This window comes from Ovis aries, chromosome 21 (assembly GCF_016772045.2).
Source record: "Ovis aries strain OAR_USU_Benz2616 breed Rambouillet chromosome 21, ARS-UI_Ramb_v3.0, whole genome shotgun sequence".
Lineage (NCBI taxonomy): Eukaryota > Metazoa > Chordata > Mammalia > Artiodactyla > Bovidae > Ovis > Ovis aries.
The window spans coordinates 14,628,557-14,654,042 of NC_056074.1; the positions used below are offsets into that span (position 1 = coordinate 14,628,557).

Consider the following 25,486-nt stretch of genomic DNA (forward strand, 5'->3'; position numbering starts at 1 on the left):
TCACCCAGATACCCCGCAAGACGAGGCACTCATTTTCCCAGATGCCAGGGAGTGCTGGCAGCTCATGGCTCACGCTAATTTTATGGGGGTGGGGAAATTGCCTTCTCTGAGGGAGCTTTTCACCCAGCCCAGGTTGACCCTGGAGGCCACCAGCATCCAATTAGTCCTTTATGGAGAAGGGGTTGGGAGTGAGGATTGTCAAAGGGCCTAGACTCCTCTGTCTGATTTGAGACGACTCCAAAAGGCAGGATCAGCTCCAGAGCTCTGGCTGAGACTGGCTGAGGCCGGCTTTGCAACTGCATTGCAGCTCCAGGCCTCTGCTCTGTCCCACTTCTCTCACTCCCTTCTGGGAGTTGATATTGAGAACGGGAAACCTCCCGCCAGGAACTTTCCATCCCAGAGCCTGTTTCTCAGGGATCCTGACCCAAGAGGCAGGGAAACGTTAGATGGAGGAGAGTGCATAGTCTCGTGAATTAGACAATCTGATATGTAATAGTAGTTGTAATTGTGGTTCAGTCGCCCAGTCATGTCTGACACTTTGTGACCCCATGGACTGCAGCATGCCAGGCCTCTCGGTCCCTCATTATCTCCCAAAGTTTGCCCAGGTTCTTGTCCATCGCATTCGTGATGCCATCCAGCCATCTCATCCTCTGATGCCCTTTTCTCCTTCTGCTCTCAATCTTTCCCAGCATCAGGGACTTTTCCAATGTGTCAGCTGTTCACATCAGATGACCAGAATTACTGGAGTTTCAGCTTCAGCATCAGTCCTTCCAACAAATATTCAGGGTTGATTTCCCTTTAATTGACAACAGTTTTAAGGTGGATAATTGACTTGTTTGATCTCCTTGCAGTCCAAGGGACTCTCAGGAGTCTTCTCCAACACCGTAGTTCAAAGGCATGAATTTTTCAGCACTCCACCTTCTTTATGGTCCAGCTCTCACAACCGTGTACAACTCCTGGAAAGACCATAGCCTTGACTGTGTGAACCTTTGTCTGCAGAGTAATGTCTCTGCTTTTCAGCACACTGTCTAGGTTTGTCATAGCTTTCCTGCCAAGAAGCAAACGTCTTCTGATTTCATGGCTGCAGTCTCCATCCGCAGTGATTTTAGAGCCCAAGAAGGGGAAATCTGACACTACTTCCACCTCTTCTTCCTCCTCCTATTTGCCGTGAAGTAATGGGGCCAGATGCCATGATCTTAGTTATTTTAATATTTAGTCTTAAGCCGGCTCTTTCACTCTCCTCCTTCACCCTCATCAAGAGGCTCTTTAGTTTCTCCTCGCTTTCTGCCATTAGAGTGGTATCATCCGCATATCTGAGGTCATTGTTGTTTCTCCTGCCTATCTTGATTCCAGCTTGTAACTCATCCAGCCCAGCATTTCTCATGATGTGCTCAGCATATCGATTAAACAAACAGGGTGACAGTAGACAGCCCCGCTGTACTCCTTTCTAGATCTTGAACCAATCCATTGTTCCATACAGGGTTCTAACTGTTGCTTCTTGACCCGCATACAGGTTTCTCAGGAGACCGGTAACACAGTCTGGTATTCCCATCTCTTTAAGAGCTTTCCACAGTTTATTATGATCCACACAGTCCAAGGCTTTGGTGGAGTCAGTGAAACAGAGGTAGATGTTTGCTTTTGTTTTAATTCGCTAGCTTTCTCTGTGATCTGGTGAATGTTGGCAATTTGATCTCTGGTTCTTCTTCCTTTTCTTTATACTGCCCTTATTGGGAATTGGGCTGAGGATTGACTTTGTCCAGTCCTGTGACCACTGCTGGGTCTTCAGATTTGCTGGCATAGTGAATGCAACACCTTGATGGCATCGTCCTTTAGGGTTTTGAATAGTTCTATTGAAATTCCATCACATCCACTGGCTTTATTAACAGCAGTGCTTCCTAAGGCCCACTTGACTTCGCGTTCCACGATATCTGGCTCTGGGTGGCTGACCACGCCATTGTAGTCACCTGGTTCAGCTGGACATTTTTTATACAGTTCTTCTGTGTATTCTTTCCATCTCTTCTTGATCTCTTCACCATCTACTAGGTCTCTACAGTTTATGTCTTTATTGTGCTCATCTTTGGGCAAAATGTTCCCTTGATATCTCAGATTTTCCTGAAGAGATCTCCAGTCTTTCCCCATCTGTTGTTTTCTACACTGTCCATTGAAGGAGGCCCTCTTGTCTCTCCGTGCTGTTCTTTGGAAATCTGCTTTTAGTTGGATGTACCTTTCCCTTTCTCCCTTGCTTTTTGCTTCTCTTCTTTCTCCAGCTATTTGGAAGCCCTCCTAACGTAACCACTTTGCCTTCTTGCTTCTCTTTCTCTTTGGGATGGTTTTGTTCACTGCCTCCTGTACAATATTGCAGACCTCCATTCATAGTTCTTCAGATACAGTTTACAATTTCTTATCCCTCGTAGTAATTAAATGGCAACAGCAGCAATTCCTATGTATTGGGCTCTTACTATGTCCTGAGTGCTTTATATTTATTTTTTCCCTAAATCTTTACAACAACCTGATTGCCTCTGTGTGTGTGTGTGTGTGTGTGTGTGTGTGTGTGTGTGTGTGAATGCACACTCAGCCATGTCTGACTCTTTGCAACCCCATGGACTCTAGCCAGGCTCCTCTGTCCATGGGATTTTCCAGGCAAGAATACTGGAGTGGATTGCCATTTCCTCCTCCAGGGGAACTTCCCGACCCAGAGAGCAAACCCTCATCTCCTATGTCTCTTGTATTGGCAGGTGGTTTCTTTACCAACTGTGCCACCAGGAACATCCCAACAATAACGTGATTACTACCCCGTTTCACTAATGAGGAAACGGGGGCACGGAAAAGTCAGGCGCCTTGCCCAAGGATTGCATAGCTACTAGGTGGTTGTCAAATCCACCAGGCTGGATGGTGGTAGAACCTCAGTTCTACCACTTCCCAGGGGTGAAATTGAGACTCTTCCCAGCAATAGCTGGGCTCTTCTGTGCTGGAGAACCCAGCTAAGCTTGGGTGTCCTAATCTGTGAAATGGGGGTTGTGGTGCCTACGTTGTAGGACTGTTGTGGGCTGAATTGAGGCTCAATCTGTATGAAGTACTAGTAGGTCTGGGCCCACAGGTACCAGGTGGACAGGTAGGCCTAGTGATCCTGCAGCCTTGATAGGTGCTCAGTAAATGCTTTGCAGAAGATGCATGAAGGAGATGTGTGCCCCCACAGGAAGTCCTGAGATGGTTGAGGTCAAGGAATGTTGGGAAAGAATGGCCAGGAAAATAGGAGACATGGATTTAAGGGAAGATGTGAAGTGGACTAAGATGCAGGAAAAGGAGAAATAAGTCCCACAAATCTGCAACTGTTGAGAAGGCAGGAACATCAGCTCAGGAGGCTGAAGACGAGGCTGAGAATTCTGGCTTCCAGGTCTTCATAGGAACTGTGACATGGGAGATGCAGGGTATTCTGATGGGATCCAGGCTCTGTGGTCATCTAGCCCAAGAAATCATCAACCCAAAACCACTAAACTTTGACTTGATGAGGATCTCATCCTGGCTCTGTCACAAAATAGTTGTGTGTCATCTGGAGCAAGTCACATGCCCTATTTGGAAATGGAGGTGGAACTCAGAACTCATGATCTCCAAGACCCTCCTAGCTCAGAAACTTGGCGACTGCATGAATCTCTACATAAAAGTCCCTTAATTTGGTGAGAATTGCTAGCCCTCTGTGGTTTGCTGAAGGAAACCACAAACGTACTGTTAGAAGCATTTTCTGCCCTAACCTCTTCCTCTGAATTGCTCAGTGTTCTATTTTAGAACTTTTATGTCCAGATAATTCTAAGTTCAAGTCTCTTGTTTAGTTCATGTTCACCCTTTCTCCGCCTCCTCACTCACCACTTAACCTCTTGCGTTATATGTCTCTTTCAGCATCTTTGAGATAATAAATAATAATAGATAATAAATAATAAACATCTTTATTCTTCTTCCTATTCCTGTGTCAGATTTTTTTTTAAGCAGTGGGACAAGGTGATGATCTCAGGATGAAACATCCAATCAGAATATCTAGAATTCCAACTTACAGAGTCTCATTGCCACCCCCAGCATCCTCCCCAAAACTCCCACCTCTCACCCTCTCTCTCCCTCTCCAGATACAAAGATACATAGGTCCATAGATTAATGCCTAGATAGACACACATCCATCACACATGCAAAAGGGCACCAGAATCTGTACAGCATGGCCAGCTCTCAGCAAGGTTGACTGGAAGGAAGGCTCCCAAGAAATTCCAGCTGCATTGCCCTTGACAAGGCCCAAGAAGCTCTGTCCCTTCTCCTACACGATCACGCTGATTAATCCATTCTGCAAAGGAAGCCCACAGCCACTCTGTAGTGTTTGGGGATCAGATTGCCCGGTTTTTTAGCTAGCCTAACAAGTCATTGGATTCCCTTCACTGCAAAGCTGGATAATAATCACCTTTCTAGGCTGTTGGAAAGATTAGGTGTGACTGGTCGTAGAAGAGCTGTAGCCTGCCTGACCCACGGCAAGCATTCTAAGAAGCACTGAAGTGTTCCTCCCGATACCATTGCTGGGGTCCCAGGAGGGCCAAACTGTCTGCGGTCTGTCTTTGAGGACCTTGTGCTCACGTTCAGTTCCTGCTCAGTTCTACCAGGTATCCTTGGCAAAGAACAGTCATATGCACTGTGTCCGTGGTACTCTTTACAGACCTTCCTGCTACTCAGCGGGTGATGATCATTTGCTCTGTTGCCCGACTACTGTCACGTAGGGCTCTGCCTTGAATCCTGTCTGCTAACACCTGTTGTTGTTCCTCCCCAGGACAGCAGTGCCTGGTCGGTGGGGCAGCCTCCTTAGTCCCTGTTACTCGTTAACTATCTCTGGCCTCATACCCAGGGTCATGCAAGAGTGCCAGAGTAACCTTGATGAATGTGAAACAAAATAAAGGTCAAGAGAGTAGACTTCAGGTGCTCTCCATGCAAAACTAAGTGAATAAGTTTGTAAGGAGATGATATGTAAACTAGCTTGACCATAGTGATAATTTTATTCTGTATGTGTATATAAAAATCATCATTATGTCCCTGGACTAGATACAGTTTTCACTTAAGAAAATAAATACACTGCCCAGTTTTTTTTTTTTTAGTCAACCTACCTGTGATTCTTCTCAGCACCAAGAAACACCTTTCAGTTCACACCTGGTCAGGCCCTGCCCTGAGTCCTGCTCACACACGCCATAATACAGAGTTACTTTCTGCTGCTGTCCCACAGGGACCGGAAGGCTTGCAGCACCCAGGTTATTTAAGAGAGGAGATCTGAATGGGTCCATTCTACTTCTGCCTCAAGGAAGATAACTCACACACACACTCTGCACACATACACTCATAAGCAGCGTGCACGTGACCCAGGGCTAGCCATGATGGTCATATGCAGACTCATTTTCCCTGTAATTTATTAATAGAGTTTGTCGTTGCTCTCCCTACATAATTCGCAATTAGCCTGCATTCAGCCTGACAGCACCTCACTAGGTCATCCACCCCCAGGTCTCAGCAATGTTCATCCCAGCAGCTTGACCCAAAGGTAGAAAATGCTCAGGTTTGGGAGTCAGATCAGTTTGACTTTAAATAAAGCTACTGCCCAGGTGACCTTACACAGGTTACCTTCTGAGGCCTCAGTTTTCTCACTGGAAGAATGGAGATAATAATAGTATCTATCCCTGGTGGCTCAGAGGTTAAAGCGTCTGCCTCCAATGCAGGAGACCCAGGTTCAATCCCTGGGTCGGGAAGGTCCCCTGGAGAAGGAAATGGTAACCCACTCCAGTATTCTTGCCTGGAGAATCCTTGGGATGGAGAAGCCTGGTAGGCTACAGTCCATGGGGTCGCAAAGAGTCGGACACGACTGAGCGACTTCACTTACTTACTTATCCCAATAATAATATCTATCCTGGAAAGTGGTTGTTGAGGGCTATTTACCAGCAAAGGGTTTGACACAAGCTCGGTAAATGGCTACTACTTATACTGTGTCTGTGGTCTTGGGCAAATCTCCCAAACTGAGGTCAGAATCCTTGCCCTGTGAAAGCATATACAAAACTTCATAGAGCCATGGAGACGTTGATTAGCGTTATTATCCATGAAAAAGCGCAGACTGAGTTTAGTGACTGTGAGACCATACCTGCTCTCTGAAAGCACCCAGCTGTCCCCCAGTGTACTGACTAAATTCACTCATCCATTCATTTGTTCTGATGTTCTGCAGATCTTCCTGGGTGTTGGGTGGAGTGGTAAAAGTTGTACACACGCATGTGACCCAGAGCCCAGGAACTCTCAGACTCACTCGAGGGAGAAAGAGGCGCTTCAATAGCCGAGCCCTCTAGCAGGAAGTGGCAGTCCTGTGAACTAGGGAAAGGAGTCAACCTGCCCCTGTTTTTCCCTTCCCCTGGCATCGTCCTAGAGTTCCCGAAGTATCCATGATAATTATCATACTACCACCTCTGGCAGGCTTTTCCGGCGGGGTGGGGAGGGCCTTCTGTCTTCAGGTTAGGCAGCTCCTAACATTCTCACCCTTCTCTGAGAAGAATTGGTCCCTCTGGCAAGGGCTGGTGAGGAGCCTTGGCCTGGGAATCAAGAGGCCCAGTACCACCCCCAGCCCCACTGTTTCTTGGTTGTATGGCCTCTTTGGCTCCTCTGAGCCCACTTTCCATCTGTAGAAACTGGACAGAGTATTCATCACATTGTTCAAGACGAGCTCTGTTGTAGTACAAGAAGGTGCCATGCACATGTGCCAAGATGTTGCTTTTCATGGAAACTCAAGCAGCCGTGCTTTATCTATCCCTTCCCACATGCAGGGCTGTGCTGGGGTCTCTGGGGGATGTGAAAGCGGCAGGTGATGTAGTCCCTGCCCTCAGCCACTCACCTCCTTAATGGAGAGAAAAATGAACCCAGGTGATCTCGGCAGGGAATGAGAGAATACAGGGAAACAGATCTGGCTTTAGAGTGTCAGCTGGTTTGCTAGATATTGAATCTGGCTTTTCCATTAAGGTACCTCTTTACTCCAGGGCTGTGTTTTCTTGGATGTGAATCATCTTATAGTATCCTGTCTCTCTCTTGAAGCTGCACAGACCCCCTCCACCCTGCCTGTCTTGTCTCCTGGGGTCCTTGTGATCAGAGGAGTTGAAGAATTGGGTGAGCAATCTGTAACCCGGAGACTTAGAAGTTTGGGGAGGCTGGAAGACACTCAGATCCCGCAGACCAGCCACTCCTTTTCACAGACCAAGATCCAACAGGTCAGAGGTGTCGCCAGCATCCTCACAGCCGAGGTCGGTCACAGAGTGGACCCTAGAACCCAGATTCCCTGGCCACCAACCCTGTTCTGAGCCTTCCCCAGTCCTTCCTTACATTAGTCCTTCCCACTATGACATCTCTTAGGTCAACTTACAAACCTCATAGACAGATAGAGGCAAATCTTAATTGCCCCATTTACTAACCAAATGATCTAGAGAAGCCATTTAACTTCCCCAAACTGTAAAATGGTAATAATGCCTCGTGCTTCTTTCATGGTGCCATTGAACAGATGAGGCCTCTGGCCGTGGCAGTCAGTAATAAATGCTAGAGAATCAGGCCACCCCAGGGGACAGAGGGGCAGTGAGTGGTGCCCAGATTTCAAGCCTTGCTTGTCTCCCGAGGGTCAGCCCACACTGTCAGCCCTTCAGGAGCTGTTCCTAGGTGCTGGTCCACCCTGGTCCCCTGGACCCCTGCTTGGAGCACAAGTTTCAGTGAAAGTAAGACAACCTCTCTTCTCACCAGCCAATTAAGGAGTGCTTTTTGCTGCCACATTAATTAACCGTGAAGCAGATCCTTGTCATTAGCTTATAGGAGCTGAAAAATCATTAATGGCCCTTTTCACACTAGTCTTGGGGGCATTCATTGTGATAAATCTTGATTTGAATCCAATTCATCCTCATTTTCATTCATTTTGATTGTGAGAATAGAGGCTTTTTTTTTTTTTTTTTTTTTTTTTTTTTACGCACTGGGGATTAGAAGGGCCTAGCAGCTATCTTAGGTATACTTGGAACTAAATAAATATTTTGAATAGATGAATGGATTTTTTAAATAGTTAGGCAAGTGGAAGAGTACATGAGTGAAGCAGATAGGCGAGTGGTCAGAGGCACCGGATTTGGAGTTACAGTTCACGCAGCAGTCTCTATCCGTGCCTTTCATGCTGGAGTTCTGAGGCTGGCAGGGTATTTCACTTCTCTGAGCTTCAGTTTCTCGCGTGTCAAATGGGGATGCCAATCCTCATCTCTTGAGGGTACTGTGATAAGCAGAGACAATGTACATGAAGTCCTCAGCGTAGTAACTGACTCATGCAGACGCTCAGGAAATGGCAGTGGCTGCCATCCCCATCCTCATCACCACTGTCTTCATTATAATCACCGTCTCAATATGCTCATCATTGTGATCAGCAGCATCTCCATCCATCGTCACCACCATCTTCATTGTCTTCCTCATCCTTATTTCTTGCAGAGCTTTACAGCCTTTGATCAGAGTTCATCTTTGTCCTTTCGGGGAATATCAGTTTCAGGAAAACAAAGCGCTATCTTTTCTGCGTGTGTCTTTTAGAAACCTTCGCTTTTGAAATAATTGCATTTCCAGACAGGACCCTTTATTCTGCAGTCTGGAGAGTAATTGCTACAGCCACTACCGCGCTGAAAGGTTTCCAGGGCCGTGTGAATGGAGGAATGCATGGCAGTGAGGACTGCTCTCCCCTGGGGTCCTGGGACTGATTATCTCATTTGCCTTTAATCACAAATCAGCACAAAGATCCTTTGCTGGGTCTGTTTACTGCATAGCTGAGCCCAGTGGCACATCCTTTGAAGGTCTGCGGATGAACAGCTGTAGGGAAGGGCACCCTGGGGTCACAGAACGAGGGGCAGATTCTCATTCCCACCTGGGGTTTGCATTTACTGTTGGGCCTCTCTCATCCTCAGTCTCATCATCTGCAAAATGGTATTTTTATAGCATCTTCCAAGTTTTTGTGTGTGTGACAATTAAATGGTACAGATTAGGGTGGACAAAGAGAGCAGCGCGGTGCCTGACTCAGAGCAGGTGGTTGGTGAGTGTCCGATGGTTTGGTGGAGGCCCACAGGGTGACTGGATCCCACTCACATTTCATGTTAGAACTCTTGGCCACCCTATCTCTGTCATCGTGGGTTTTCTCACCGTCAGTGACCCTGGGTTTCTCTGCACATCTGCTTTCACTTAAGAATGGTTGAGCCACGCCACCTAAATATCCCCCATCACCCTCCTGTTACCCTCATTCCTCTGATACTTTCTCAATCCAAAGACAAAAGACTTTTCTTCTAAAGATGATCTGGCCTTTAGAAGCTAAGGGGCACATGGAGTCAACAACATTCTAAAATGCTAGGTGCCCTCTACTCCTGATCTCCATGTATAGGATAAATGTCTAAACCCCACACTCCTCCTTTGGATGCTCTGGGGAGTCCAGTGTCATCGTATGGTCGGAATTCCTCATCTGCAGCTGCTTCAGAGAATACCTTGTCCATACCCTCTGACCCCTGCAGTACCGTCAGCTTAACTTCCAACTGTACTGGAAGGCTGAGGCTTCCTCTGGCCTGGAAAGCCAGCTATGCTTATGCATGGGGCAGGTCAGAAGAGACAAGGAATTAACACCCGCTGGAAGCAGCTCCCAGTCAGTGGTTGAGGGGTGTGTGTGCCTGCTAAGTCGCTTCAGTCGTGTCTGACTCTTGGAGATCCTATGGACCATGTCCCGCCAGGCTCCTCTGTCAGTGGGATTCTCCAGGCAAGATTACTGGAGTGGGTTGCCATGCCCTTCTCCAGGGGATCTTCGCAACTCAGGGATCAAACCCACATCTCCTGCACAGGCAAGTGGATGGGTTCTTTACCACTAGCACCACGTGGGAAGCTGGTTGATTGGGCTCGATGTATAAATACCTCAGTTCCCTCACTGTGCAGGTGGGATAATTCAGAGGATATACCCATTACTGGCTGCCTCCCCTGTCCTGCCCCTTCTTCACCCGTGTTGCTTTTACTCTGAGATGCTACTTGCTCCTGGATCTCTGTTTCAGGATTGCCCCTTGGGGAACAGAAATAGTCGGACCCTAGTCTTAGATACAAGGGGAGACGTGACCATTCACTCAACAAAAATTTCTAGAAGGCCCATGAGTGAATCAAAGAATGGCCCTTGCCTGCAGATGCCTGTTTTCCTGGGAAAAGACTTGGACACATTCAAGTTCACTGTGATAAGGGGCTCTGGAAGGGGCTACTCTCTGAGCTGCTGTGAGAAGTCAATAAATTATATAAAATTTCAAGTGATTAATTAAAATTCAACAAACATTTGTTGCATTATCTGTTATCCGCCGGACTCTGGGCTGGCCCAGCAGAGATGAATAAGATACATCCTCCACCCTTGAGGATACTTGCTGTATGTTGGAGGGGATGTAAGCAGGAAAGGTCATTTTAGCACCGAGTGATGAATAATTGGTGGAGGTGTGAAGCTGGCTGCAGAGGGTATCATGGGAGCTCAGAGGAGCAAGGCACGTGCTTAGCAATTGTTGTTTTTCTTCACCTGTGGAATCATCTCTATGGACGTGGATCTAGCTCGAGGCCTGGCATAGAGTAGGTACTCCATTGATGTTGGTTGAACTGAACTGAGCAGTTCAGTGAGGGGGAGGACAAGACCTCTGACCACATGATTATTTTGCCCAACTGAGAAACACCTTTCTCCTTAGAGCATTGATCTTGAGGCCCAGGTGATTTGAATATTATCAGTCTTGGCAGATAACTAGGTCAAAAATACTTTTTTTTTTAATGCCAGAAAAACCCACATTTATATTCCAAGGTTTAAAAGCATTTAGAGGTGGGGCGGGGAGGAGAAATCAGAGCTGTGGGCTATTGTTCATGCTTGGCTGATATTTAATCAGTTTGTTGGGTCTTAATTGAGAATACGGCTCCAATGACACATAAATTCCAACGATCAAGCCAAAGCTAATGAGTCTTCCTTATTATTTATCTTACAGTAGTGATAACCTTTTCATTATTGAAATATAATTGCCAAATGTGATAGTTAATATTAAAACAGAATTAGTAACATGAGCTCAACATTTGGAAAGAAATTTCTAATAGCGCTTTTTATGCCTGCAAAAATTAGTGTTCGGTGTCAGTCTTTACTGCAGGATTAATTAGTGGCTGAGCCTCCAGGAGACCCTGATGCTGGGAAGGAGTGAAGGCGAGAGGAGAAGGGTACGACAGTGGATGAGATGGTTGGATGGCATCACCAACTCAATGGACATGAGTTTAAGTAAACTCTGGGAGTTGGTGATGGACAGGGAGGCCTGGCATGCTGCAGTCCATGGAGTCACAAAGAGTCAGACACAACTGAGCAACTGAACTGAGCTGAGCCTCCAGTAGAGACCAGTCCCAGCTGCTCTCCTGTCCAGTAAGGGGGTTCTCTTTGAATCCTCTGAATCTGTTAGGGAGCCTGGTGGTGTCTGCACCTGAAAGGCAAGAAGCTTTGTTTTAGCCCAAGTGAGGGCTGTTGTTAATCTAACAAAGTGATGAGTCACGAGAAAGGGATGGGGGTATGGGGCGTGAAAAGATGAGGGCACCTTGGGGTCCCCACAAAGCTCAGAGGCCAGTAGGCTGGTAGGGCCCTGAGATAGTGATGCTGTGCAGTGCCAGGCGCTCTGTGCCTGGGGGCTTATCCCACGTCTTTCCCTTTCACATTTATTCCCCGCAGTGCAACCACTTCAGCCCATCTTGCAGTTCAAGTCTCACTTCTAAGAATTCCCCTTTGAGCCTTGAGGCCCTTGGCCTTCCTCGCCTTCCAGCACTTCCTTCGAATCCCACATGTCAGTAGGGTGCTGGCTGTGCTTCCACCTCTCTCGATTCCCCTCTCCCAAGACTGAGAGCGCGAGCAGAGTGTATCTCACGGGCTCGCTCTTCTCTGCTCCTAGCATAGAACCTGTTTATAGTGCCGAACGCAGTATGTACAAGGTGATTAGCAGATATTCGCTGAAATCATGAAGAAATGAAAACGGGTCGAACATGCTCCATGAACGGAGTAAAGGGAGTTCCTCTTTGAGGGCTTTCTGGAAGAGGAATTTGACTAGGAGCTCGAAATATAGGGAAGGCGATTCTGCCTTTCCCAGAAGAGTCAGCAGTTGATGGGAAATGGTAGCCTGGGTGGTTTAAATGTACAAGAGGTGGGCTTTGGAGGGGCCGGACTATCCTACTCTGCGTCCTCCACTGATAGCCTTTTCTTCCCCCTTCCTCCTGCCTGTTTTTTTTGGCTGCCCTGGGTCTTCACTGGGGTGTGGGGGCTCTCTGCTGCGGCGTGTGAGGGCTTCTCTCTAGTTGTGGCCTGCAGACGTCCCTGGCGGCAGAAGGGCTTCTGCTGCGTGGGCTCAGTAGTTGCATTTCTCTGGCTTATCTGGTTACAGCTCCCAGGTTTAGTTGCCCTGAGGCCGGATCTCAGCTCCCCTGCCAGGGGCGGAATCCCCGTGCCCTGCATGGGAAGGCAGATTCTCCACCACTGGACCAGCAGGGGAGCACTCCCTCACCCGCTTCTAAGGTTCAGAGTGAGGCCCAGGTGTGGCCAGCCCTCAGCACTGACTCCATCCAGGCCTCCTGCCTTGCCGCCCCTTGCTCTGCCAGACCCTGGTCTAGGCTGCTGGTCAGAGCGAAGGGTCCAGCCCTTGGAAGACTTGGCCATCTTCCATAGGAACAGGTGATGGTGCTGTAGGTGGAGGCAGCCTCTCCGACAGAGACATGGAGGTGTGCCAGGAAAAGAGGAAGTTCAGAAAATACCTCTGGATATTTTGTGTAACGTCTTCGCTTTATTTCCCCGGAAGTGAGTGAAGTCGCTCAGTCGTGTCTGACTCTTTGCGACCCCATGGACGGTAACCTACCAGGCTCTGCGGTCCATGGGATTTTCCAGGCAAGAATCCTGGAGTGGCTGCCATTTCCTTCTCCAGGGGATCTTCCCAACCCAGGGATCGAACCCGGATATCCTGCATTGTAGACAGACGCTTTACCATCTGAGCCACTAGGGAAGCCCTCAGTTCAGTTCAGTTCAGTTCAGTCACTCAGTCGTGTCCGACTCTTTGCGACCCCATGAATCGCAGCACGCCAGGCCTCCCTGTCTATCACCAACTCCTGGAGTTCACTCAGACTCACATCCATCAAGTCAGTGATGCCATCCAGCCATCTCATCCTCTGTCGTCCCCTTCTCCTCCTGCCCCGATTCCCTCCCAGCATCAGAGTCTTTTCCAATGAGTCAACTCTTCGCATGAGGTGGCCAAAGTACTGGAGCTTCAGCTTTAGCATCATTCCTTCCAAAGGAACCCCAGGGCTGATCTCCTTTAGGATGGACTGGTTGGATCTCCTTGCAGTCCAAGGGACTCTCAAGAGTCTTCTCCAACACCACAGTTCAAAACCATCAATTCTTCGGTGCTCAGCCTTCTTCACAGCCCAACTCTCACATCCATACGTGACCACAGGAAAATCCATAGCCTTGACTAGACAGACCTTAGTCGGCAAAGTAATGTCTCTGGAAGCCCTAGTTACCACCAAACCACGGCTGCTGAAGCTAAGAGTTGTCCAGAAGAAACCCCAGTGAGGAAGCTGCACTAGCTCATCTCTACAATCCTGCCAACCCTGTCAGTCTAAGGGGGCTGTCAGTTTAAGTCTTGCTTAAAAAGTCAACGAAGAACATGTGGGTTAGCTTGGTTGGAGTGAATCACCACTCCCTGCCCTGCTCAAATCACATTTCACATATTAAACCCATTCTGAATATAAAGAGAGGGTGGATGGAAAGTCTCAGGAAGCAAGTAAACATATTCCAAGTAATCTCTCTCCAGTTGCTCTTCCCTCTCAAGACAAAGATAAGCACATTGTTTCAATCAGGCCTGTGTTTCATTTCCTTATCTTAAAACTATCTCCTGCCACATTATAAATAATCAGCTTATTGGTGAGCCATGCCAGGTATGTGTCTGTGTGTGTGCGTGTGAGTGTGTCTTTGTGTGTGTGTGTGAGTGTGTCTGTAAAGGCCTATGATGTGTCTCGGGGTAGCACCTGGGATCCAGGCAGCAGTCTTGATCCTTGACCGACCCAAATGAATGAGGCGTCCCCCTGTGTGGTTCACCAAGGAGGCTGTTGGCAAGATAGCCTTAATTTAGGGTGGCTGTATAATTTGTTGTCCAAACTGGGATACTTCTCAGAGTGAATGGCATCTCTGTTAATAATAACACTGGAACAACTGACACAAACCAGAATCATCCCAGGCCAACAGGAACACATGGTCATCCTAGCTATAGGGCTCAGGGAGAAGAAACATCTAGTGTTAGGAGTTTGAGCATGCAGCCAGCCAACAGGATTTTATTTCAAGGTCACACGACCCATTCTTCCCCAACCCTGAAACTGGCGTTGCCCCCACAGCAGGCAGCCCAGGGATTTTCCAGCCCCAGGGCTTCCCAGGTGGCTCAGCTGGTAAAGAATCTGCCTGCAATGCAGGAGACCTGGGTTCAGTCCCTGAGTTGGGAAGATTCCCTGGAGGAGGGCATGGCAACCGACTCCAGTATTCTTGCCTGGAGAATCCCCATGGACAGAGAAGCCTGGTGGGCTGCAGTCCATAGGGTCACAAAGAATTGGACACGACTGAGCAGTTAAGCACAGCACATAGTTCCCCCAGGTGGTGGTCCTTGGAGGACCACCATTCCCCCAAGCAGGACATGCTACAGAACTTGAGGAACCCAGTGCAAAATGAAAATGCAGGCCTCCCTGTGCAAAGATTATTAATAATTTTAAGGCAGTAGCAGCTGAGCACTGAATTGAGTATAGGATCTTCTAAGCCCAGGGCTCTGTAGGGTTACACAGGCCCCCACACCCACGAAGCTGGCCCTGTTCCCCAGGCAGCCGGTGCTGTGTTTGAGTAGCTGATATAGGATAGATACTTTTGCTCTAGCCTGCTTTCTTGCTTCAGTTATATTTCTCATTTAACTTTTCGAATATGAAATACATTCACATGGTTCAAAAATCAAATAGCATAAAATGGTATACAATAAAAAGGCTTTCTCTTATCCCTTTCCCCTCCCAACTTCCCACCCAATTCACAGCATTCCTCATCCCCTTCCCATAGGTAACCACATTTTAGCTTATGTGTTATCTTCCCAGGGTTTCTTTATGGAAATATAAACACACATTCTTGCATTTCTCCCTGTTTTAAAACCCAAATGTTGAGCACTAAACAGATCTTCTGTGCCTTGTCTAGAACACTCTTCCTGGTGTCCACTAACTATTCATAGTAGTTTGTTTGGCTAAAGGTGCCCCTTCTGATCACCTCCTGTAGAACCACACAAAACAAGGTCAGATCTTCATCTCTGGCAAAGTCTTCCAGAGATATGAACACAGAGACCAGTTTTGCATCTGCTCCGCCTCTTCCAGCCTCAACTTCTTTTATCCAGACTCTTCCTTCAGCCCTTCCTCACAGGAAGGATCTGAGGTCTGGGCTTCCCTCACATGTCTGTGACTTTCTGAGTGTGGGGGGCCCAGATTTGGCCAACTGGCCTACCCTGCACAGAGCAGAGTGACATTGATCCCCCTCATCATTCTTGTCACCCAGCTTGGTAGTAATAAGGGCTCCAAGAATAAATGGGAATTTATTCTGTGCCAGGAACCATGTGTACAGCTGGGCCCATCACTTTCACCCTCGTGACAGCTCTCTGTAGCAGGTGGTATGGTCAGTCCTTTACAGATGAAGCATCTGAAGCTCAGGGAGCTCACACAAGTGACAGGGAAAGGAAGGATCCAAACTCAGATCTTTCCACCTCCCCCTTCAGTCATCTTGGGGTCTTTCGGTGACCCCCAGTATGAGGCTGGCAGCCAAATGCGATCTCCACGTACATACCCCTTATGCACGTGATATTAACAATGAAATTTCATTCAGCTAGTTTTTCCCTGGAGAAGCCAATGGCACCCCACTCCAGTTCTCTTGCCTGGAAAATCCCATGGATAGAGGAGCCTGGTAGGCTGCAGTCCATGGGGTCGCTAAGAGTCAAACACGACTGAGCGACTTCACTTTCACTTTTCACTTTCATGCATTGGAGAAGGAAATGGCAACCCACTCCAGTGTTCTTACCTGGAGAATCCCAGGGATGGGGGAGCCTGGTGGGCTGACGTTTATGGGGTCGCACAGAGTCGGACATGACTGAAGCGACTTAGCAGCAGCAGCAGCAGTTTTTCTTGGGCCTGGTGAGTGCTGTCTCTTTCCTTATCTGTCTTGTCATGTAATAATTTCCACCTTGACTCTCAAGGTAAGCTCATCCGTTTCTATGCTTTAAATAGCAACCAAATTCATATCTTTAGCCCAGGTCTCCCCTCTAAACTCCGTACTTCTACCTCTGGCTGTCTGTTGACATCTCTAGTTGGATGTGTGGTGAGTGACCTTCTCAAATTAGCAAAACTAAAACAGAATTCATAATCATGACCCCCCAAAATCCTGTATCTCCCCAAAGTCTTCCCCATCTCGGTAAATGACACTATCTACCCACTTGCTCAAGTTAGAAATCTCTTTTATTCCTGCCTTTCTTTCAGCTTGCATATCCAAATCATTCACAAATCCTATTGGTTCCACCTCTAAAACTGTGTCCACAGACCATGTTTATCTCTAACCATAAGCTCATTAATTCAAGACCCCATGGTCTCTCACCTGAACCACTAGGGTATCCTGTTCACTCTTTTCCCTTTTTCCACTCTTCTCTCCCACACAGCAGATCTTTGAAAGATATAAATTAGAACATTATTATATTCCCACATAAGCCCTTCCACGACTTCCCTTCGTTCCTAGAATAAAATCCAAAGCATCTGCCGTCGTCAACGTGACTCTCCAGCATCTGTGATTCAGGCTCCTTCCTGCCTCTCCACCTACCCTACCTTGGCCACACTTGCAGGTCCCTGACGCATCAAGCTTGATCTGTAAACTTTGGCCTGTAAACTTGCTATTCCACTTCTTGGAACGTCTTCTGTCTACCCCTGGCATTTTTTTGCCCCTCTCATTCTTTAGATCTAAACCTAACAGTCACCTTCTCAGGGAGGTCTTTTCTGACAGCCGATCTGAGTTAATACCTTGGTGTCCTTTCTCAGAAGTCCTGTGTATGTACATCTATTACAGCACGATGGCCATTCATTCTGATTGCGTGTGTGCTGGTCGTCTCACCAGGCCATCAGCCTCGTGAGGGCAGCAGACGTGTCTCTTCCTTTCACCACAGTGTCTCCAGCACTGAACCTCGCCCTCCACACAGAGCAGACTTTCAAATGCTGTGGAACTCTTTCTCCTCTTTCCTTTGGAGCTTTCTCATAATAGACCTTACTAGAAAGCTGCAGTATAAATTTTTCTTACCTTTTGTTTTAATCGGATAGCTTTTGCACCGTGGGGTAGTGGAACTCTAGCGATGTCTCTTAGAACAGACATACGCACATTCCTTTTCTTAAGGAATCAGCTGTGTAGCTTTCCCCGTATGGTGATGATCCACACACGACGTGGAAAGAGGCGGCCACTGGCATTCCTGACACCTGTGTAGGCAGCAGAGGCTCTTGCGGTTACCATGGTTCCTGGCAGCACTCAGCGCAACAGACGTCGTTGCAGTTGTAGTGGCTCAGACAGGAGCCAGACTGTCCAGGTTCCCACCCCAGCTCTGCCTCACCGCATCATCTCTCCAGCGGGCTGGTAGGAAGGGTACCTGCCTCCCATGGTAGCTGAGAGGACTGCATGCATCAGCAGGTGAGAAGTGTCTAGTGCCTGCCTGGCCGGAAGTACTTAGTGAGTGAGTGTGGTCATGAGCATCATTATTACGTACTGAACTTCTTACATATATTTTCTCCCAACAGCCTAATGAGGTATTTTTCTTTCGGTTCTGCTCAGTGAACATTTCCTGTATCCTTCTGCCAGAGCCTGAGATACAGGGATGAATCGGTCCTAATGGGGCCCCCCTGCTTCTTGGGAGTATCACACAGCTCTTGGAGAGTGAAACCATGAAAAAGTGTAGGGTCAGAGTGTGCCTGAGTATGTTGTGGGATGCATGAGTGTGCCAGTGTGCCCATATGTCAGAGGATGTGCGGTCCCTCAGTGTGTCCAGATGTCAGAGTCTGTCCAAGACGGTCAGGGTATGGTTCAAGTCTGGGAGGGCGGTTAGCCGCTTGGAGAGCCCCCTGTAGATCCACCACCCTTAGCCTTCCTGGTTGTAAAAGTCGTGGGAATCAGCCAAGGCTGCAGTAAGGCTCTCTTGCCCACCTTTGCCCATCTTCTTATCTCCCAGAGCCCACTTTCTCTGTGGTTATAATGTGATTTGCAAACAACAAGTAAAGGGCAGTTCTCCCTGAAAAGGGTCTTGCTCACTCACTCATCACCAGGCCCCCAACCCAGCTGCCCCTCACCCTCTAAGAAGAGCCCGGGCGGCCAGTGTGCAGCTGACTATACCATTTGGGGCCTAATGAAGCGACAAGGCATTTCTCTGCCCTGGACCTGGGTGTTCAACAGTTATTGGCTGCTGAAGACAGACATTAAGGAGAACCATTTTAATTGATTAGAAGGCGCGTGTGCCGTATGGGTTTAGTTCGAGGGCATTTTGGAACAAATAGCTTTGCCATTGTGGGCCTTAATTAGATAATAAATTAATAGATAAATGGATCCCAAAGTTCCAGTGGCCTCCGCCACTCGTTTGCCAGTGCCACTGGGGAGATGGAGGCTTCCTCCTGCATTGCTGGAGGGCTGTGTGGGAGAGAATAGAGCGGCCGCTGATGGCTCATCAGGTCTGATCGGCTCTGGCATCATGTAGATAACATTTAAATTAGATGCTGAAGCAAAGGGCAGCTTCTCATTATAATGTGGAAACGGTAACAGAGCATGACTCCCAGACTCTCTCACTTCTTTGCTATCAGTTCATTCAACAAATATGTATGGACTGTACCATGTGCCAGGGACTGTGCTGGGCCCTGGGGATACACAGCACAGAGAAGTAAATGAGACTGTCAAGTTTGTTAGATAGTAAAAAAAAAAGGGGGGGCATAGAGAAAAAGGTAGGAAGGAGGGAAGTCAAGACTATAAGGTAGGGAGGTCAGTGGAGAGGGAGGTTGCAATTTTAAATAGAGTGGTTAGAAAAGTAACTTAGGAAATGACATTTGAGCAAAGGATTAGGGGCAATGAGGGATGAGTCAAATGGGAAAGAAATTTCCCAGCAGAGGACACACCAGTGCAGAGGCTCAGAGGCGGAGGGGGAGAGGGAAGGGGTCTGAGGGCGAACAGGGGGGCCAGACGGGCAGGGCAGCTGGATTGTGTGGTGCCTTGGGGCCTCCACCGGGGCTCGGGCCCTGGCTGGGAGTGCCGTGACAAGCCTCGGGGTGTCTCCTCATCTGTGACTGGCAGGGTGCAGTTGCAGTTGATCTGGCACGGCAGACGCACATCATGCAGGGGGCAGCACCTCCTCCGGCCCCCTTGGCAGATGGCGTGAATTGATCACAGCCCTCTCTCCCAGTGAGGCTGATTTGGCCTTGGCATCTTGGCCACCCAGCCTTTCAGGAGACCCTCCAATCCCTCCAGAGCGCTAGACTCCAGTCACTTCCCCTCGGAGTCTGCACCAGACCTGCACCAACAGGGCAAGCAGAAGGACACAGGCCTGGGCCTGCCAGTCCCAGGGCATCAGCAGAGGGGTGGGTGGGGAAGGAATCATCAGGAAAATAGCCACAGCACAAGTCTGATAAACACTACAGACACAGGGTGTTAATTCTGCCTGGGGAGGGCCTCACTGAGGGGGAGACATTTGAAGATAGGATGTAACCTAGAGTCATCAGGCTCTAGATGAGTGATCACACCATTGTGGTTATCTGGGTCATGAAGATCTTTTTTGTACAGTTCTGTGTATTCTTGCCACCTCTTCTTCATACCTTCTACTTCTGTTAGGTTGATGCCATTTCTGTCCTTTATTGAGACCTCTAGTCTTTCCCATTCTTTTTTTTTTTTTTTTTTCTCTATTTCTTTGCATTGATCACTGAGGAAGGCTTTCTTCTCTCTCCTTGCTATTCTTTGGAACTCTGCATTCAAATGGGTATGTCTTTTCTTTCTCCTTTGCCTTTTGCTTCTCTTCTTTTCTCAGCTATTTGTAAGGCCTCCTCAGATAACCATTCTGCCTTTTTCTGCATTTCTTTTTCTTGGGGATGGTCTTGATCACTGCCTCCTGTACAGTGTCACGAACCTCCATCCATAGTTCTTCAAGCACTCTGTATATCAGATCTAATCCCTTGAATCTGTTTGTCACTTCCACTGTATTAGGTCATAACTGAATGGTCTAGTGGTTTTCCCTAATTTCTTCATTTAATTTTGAAATAAGGAAAAGCTATGACCAACTTAAACAGCATATTAAAAAGCAGAGACTTTGCTTTGCCAACACAGGTCTTTATATTCAAAGCTATGCTTTTCCAGTAGTCATGTATGGATGTGAGAGTTGGACTGTAAAGAAAGCTGAGCACCAAAGAATTGATGCTTTTGAATTGTGGTGTTGGAGAAGACTCTTGAGAGTCCCTTGGACTGCAAGGAGAACAAACCAGTCAATCCTAAAGGAAATCAGTCCCAATTATTCATTGGAAGGACTGATGATGAAGCCCTAATACTTTGGCTACCTGAGGCAAAGAACTGACTCATTGGAAAAGACCCTGATGCTGGGAAAGATTGAAGGCAGGAGGAAGAGGAGATGACAGAGAATGAGATGGTTGGATGGCATCACCAACTTGATGGACTTGAATTTGAGTAAGCTCCAGGAGATGGTGAAGGACAGGGAAGCCAAGTGAACTGCAGTCCATGGGGCCACAAAGAATTGGATACAACTGAGCATCTGAACTGAACTGATGTAGGATCCTGGCTTGGAAAACCTGATCCTACCAGGGGAGAAAGTCTTCTGATGGAGGGGGACCATCAGGGGTAAGCTGATACATAGGAGTTAAAGTTAGAGGTGACCCTGATGGTGACTTCTCTGTGTCTCTGTGAGTCAAAAATCTGGAAATTGTGCTGAAGGAATTCAGTTGCATTCTCCCTATCCCATTTCTCTGGATATATATGTAGTGAGCTTGTGCTCATCCATGCTCCTCCGAAGGTTAGTGACTTGGGTTCCCGTTTGTCGAGAGGGCTTCAGCAGGCCACTGGGCTGCTGCCTGCCAGCTTTTATACAGACATGCCTGAAAGTGGGAAATCAGTGGAGACCCTTCTCAAGGAGAGGTTGTTGTTGTTCTGTTGCTCAGTCATCTCCAGCTGTTTGCAACCCCATGGTCTGCAGCATGACAGGCTTCCCTGTCCTTCACTATCTCCTGGAGCTTGCTCAGACTCATGTCCATTGAGTCGGTGATGCTATCCAACCATCTCATCTTCTGTCACGCCCTTCTCCTCCTGACCTCAGTCTTTCCCAGCCTCAGGTTCTTTACCCATGAGTCAGCTCTTTGCATCAGGTGGCCAACAGTATTGGAGTTTCAGCTTCAGCATCAGTCCTTCCAATGAATACTCAGGACTTATTTCCTTTAGGATTAACTGGTTGGATCTCCTTGCAGTCCAAGGGACTCTCAAGAGTCTTCTCCAAGAACACAGTTCAAAAGCATCAATTCTTTGGCTCTCAGCCTTCTTAATGGTCCAACTCTCACATCCATACATGACTACTGGAAAAACTGTAGCTTTGACTATACAGACCATTTTTGGCAAAGTAATGACGCTGGTTTTTAATATGCTGTCTAGAGTTGTCATAGCTTTTCTTCCAAGAAGCAAATGTCTTTTAATTTTGTACCTGTAGTCACTGTCCCAGTAAGAAGGAGAAGTAAGTTGCATCAGAAGGAAAGAAATTGAGTCAATAACTTTGATTAGAATTTGGTTTCATAAATTAGAATGACAAATCAGGTCACTGGATTTTTTTAAAGGCTATAAAATTATCTTTAAACATGATCCTTCCTTGGAGGAACTGTCTTCTCTTCTCCATGCTTTGTGATCATGCTGATGATTTTACTTGTGATCACCTTCAAAATTATATTCATTTCTCACTGTTTTCTACCAACTGTCAAAGCCATGAAGTCAGGTTGGCTTTGGGCACTGAGCCAGCTCCCTGGGGCTGGGCAGGGGCTGAGTGAGGGGGTTCAGACCCTAGTCAGGGCAGCTGGCCCCTGGGGAAAGAAGAGGGGTGCAGGCAGAGGATCTGGCCCCAGATCCCATGTTCAGAAAGCTAGGCACATAGGCCAACGACTGTGGGGAAGTTAGCCTTGGAAGAAGTTCTCCTAGAAGCTAGGCAGGACTGGCCTAGGAGACCCTTGGTCAGGTCACCAGAATGGGCACTCAAACCAGGACTGTATTAGTCAGGCTCTCCAGAGAAACAGAAGCAGTAGGATAGATGTAAACAAAGAGATTTATTACAGGGATTGGCTAATGCAGTTATGAAAGCTAGGAAGTCCTTGATCTGCCATCTGCAAGCTGGAGACCCAGAAAAGCTGGTAGTACAGTTCCCGTCCAAGTGCACAGCCTGAGAACCAGGAGCCCGTAATTCTCACTTTAGGAGCAGGAGAAGACCAGTGTCCCAGCTCAGGCAGAGGGAGTGTATCTTCTCTTTCTCAACCTTCTTCTATTCAAGTCCTCAATGGATTGCATGATGCGCACACACCTATACCGAGGAGGGCAATCTGCTTTACTCAGTCTGTGGATTCAAATGCTGATATCCCTCACACACACATACAAAATAATGTTTAACTAAAGACTGAACACCTCATGAACCGTCCAACAGACACGTAAAATTAGCCCTTCACCATTTGTCATGGTTCAGTCACTCAGTCACGTCTGACTCTTTGTGACCCCATGGACTGCAGCATGCCAGGCTTCCCTGTCCTTCACCATCTCCCAGAGCTTACTCAAAGTCATGTCCACCAAGTCGGTGATGACACCCAACTGTCTCATCCTCTGTCATCCCCTTCCCCTCCTGCCTTCAATCTTTCCCAGCATCAGGGTCTTTTCTAATGAGTCAGCTCTTCCATCAGATGGCCAAAGTATTAGAGCTTCAGCATCAGTCCTTCCAATGAATATTCAGGACTGATTTCCTTTAGGATTGACTGGTTTGTTCTCCTTGCAGTCCAAGGGACTCGCAAGAGTCTTCTCCAACACCACATTTCAAAATCATCAATCCTTTGGGGCTCAGCTTTCTTTATGGTCCAACTGTCACATCCATACATGACTGCTGAAAAAGCTGTAGCTTTGACTAGACGGACCTTTGTTGGCAAAGTAAAGTCTCTGCTTTTTAATATGTTGTCTAGATTTATCATAGCTTTTTTCCAAGGAGCAAATGTCTTTTAATTTCATGGCTGCAGTCACCATCTGCAGTGATTTTGGACCCCAAGAAAATAAAATCTGTCACTGTTTCCATTGTTTCGCCATCTACTTGCCATGAACTGATGGGACCAGATGGCATGATCTTAGTTTTTTGTATGTTGAGTTTTAGGCCAGCTTTTTCTCTCTCCTCCTTCACTTTCATCAAGAGACTCTTTAGTTCCTCTTCACTTTCTGCCATAAGGGTGGTGTCATCTACACATCTGAGGTTATTGATATTTCTCCAGGTAATCTTGATTCCAGCTTCTGCTTCATCCAGCCTGGCATTTCTCACTGTATTCTGCATATAAGTTAAATAAGCAGGGTGACAATATACAGCCTTGACGTACTCCTTTTCCTATTTGGAACCAGTCTGTTGCTCCATGTCCAGTTCTAACTGTTGCTTCCTAACCTGAATACAGATTTCTCAGGAGGCAAGTCAAGTGGTCTGGTATTCCCATCTCTTTCAGAATTTTCCACAGTTTGTTGTGATTCACACAGTCGAAGGCTTTGGCATAGTCAATGAAGCAGAAGTAGATGTTTTTCTGGAACTCTCTTGCTTTTTCTATGATCCAGCAGATGTTGGCAATTTGATCTCTGATTCCTCTGCCTTTTCTAAATCCAGCTTGAACATCTGGAAGTTCCCAGTTCACGTTCTGTTGAAACCTAGCTTAGAAAATTTTGATCATTGCTTTGCTAGTGTATAAAGTGAGTGCAATTGTGTGGTAGTTTGAGCATTTTTTGTCATTACCTTTCTTTGGGATTGGAGTGAAAACTGACGTGTTCCAGTCCTGCGGAACCATGGCCACATCAAGGCCAAAACGAGTTTGGAAACTAAGAGTGAGAATCTCCCGTGTAAGAGCTTTGTTAGCAGATGAGAGGAACACAGCTGACACTGTGATTCTGATTCAGTGAATCATTCAGGGGCCCAGGGGTCAGTCTAATGGGACCTATAGTCAGAATAGTGCTCAACCAGAAAGGAGCAGGCAGGGGGCAAAGGCAGCACCCTCTCAGGAGCAGCACAGGGCAGAGCCCATGGCTGGCCCCATCTGTGATGAACCCTGCCAGGCAAAGGCCAGAAGATGAGGCATTATCTGATAGTTGTTCAGAGTCAGGGCAGACATTGTTTAAAAACAAGAATATTAGCACATCCTTAATAATGATGAGCTTAATAAAGAGGGGAGCACACCTGCTGTACGTGCCAAACATTCTGCTGTGGGCTTTCTTCATTTCTCATGGACAACTCTGAGGCCCAGCATAGAGGTCAGAAGACTAAGGTCAGAAAGGAGAGAGGTACATTGTCCAAGGTGCTAGTCAAGGACACAGTCTGACTATAAAGCTTGTGTTCTTTTCTCCAAACCACTGTGGGCCAGGCACCGTAGTGGTGCTTTCTACTGGCGTCTGTGCCTGGCCTTTCCATGCCGTGCTATCACCCAGCAGACCGAGGGAAACTTCCCTGGGACAACATGAGTCAAAGGAAGACGTCTCCTTTGATCACCCCAAGCTGCCTCTGATCCCCAGCAGCCCAAAGTGCCTGCTCTAAATCCTGCTGCTCACTGACTGGGAATCTCTATGGTGCAGAAACAGTGATTTTAACTTCATGTCCTAGTGCCTGGCACATGAAAAGGATCATGCAAAAGTAAGCAGGTGAGTCAAGAGCCAGGAGAGAATGGTGTGTAAGGAACTTGAGGTGCTTCAGAAAAAGCCTAACTAGGAAATGGGAGACTTGATTTCAGACCATCCCTGCCACTGACTTGCCCCAAGACCCTGGTCAAGTCTCTGAGCCTCAGTTTTCTGATCTGTAAAATAGGGAGGTTCAAGTAAATGATTGCTGAGATTCCCCCCAACAAAAATATTACATGCTCCTGTAGCCTGGGAATCAGGATTCCTGAGTCCACGGACTGACCATAATACTTAATAGGATTTAAGAACTTGAATCTCAGGTGCTGGTGTCAAACCCCTAACACAGGGCGTTTATGACCCCTGCCTTGGACTCTCCTTGAGGATGTGTTTGTTCAGTTTCCAAGTAGGCTGCACGCTCATTAAGGGGCTGCATCTTACTCATTTCCATCTCCCCAAGATCTGGACATGCAGGGTCAGGCTAGT

The 25,486-nt window shown here is 47.5% G+C and overlaps 1 protein-coding gene and 1 non-coding gene across 11 annotated transcripts in view; both read left to right on the forward strand.

The window, feature by feature from the left end:
• Nucleotides 1-25,486, forward strand: part of TENM4 (teneurin transmembrane protein 4) — an 849,352-nt gene that overhangs the window by 443,700 nt on the left and 380,166 nt on the right. The window lies entirely within an intron of this gene.
• On the forward strand, nucleotides 5,688-5,759 carry TRNAW-CCA (transfer RNA tryptophan (anticodon CCA)). The gene has a single exon. It is a non-coding gene; the product is annotated as a tRNA-Trp (tRNA).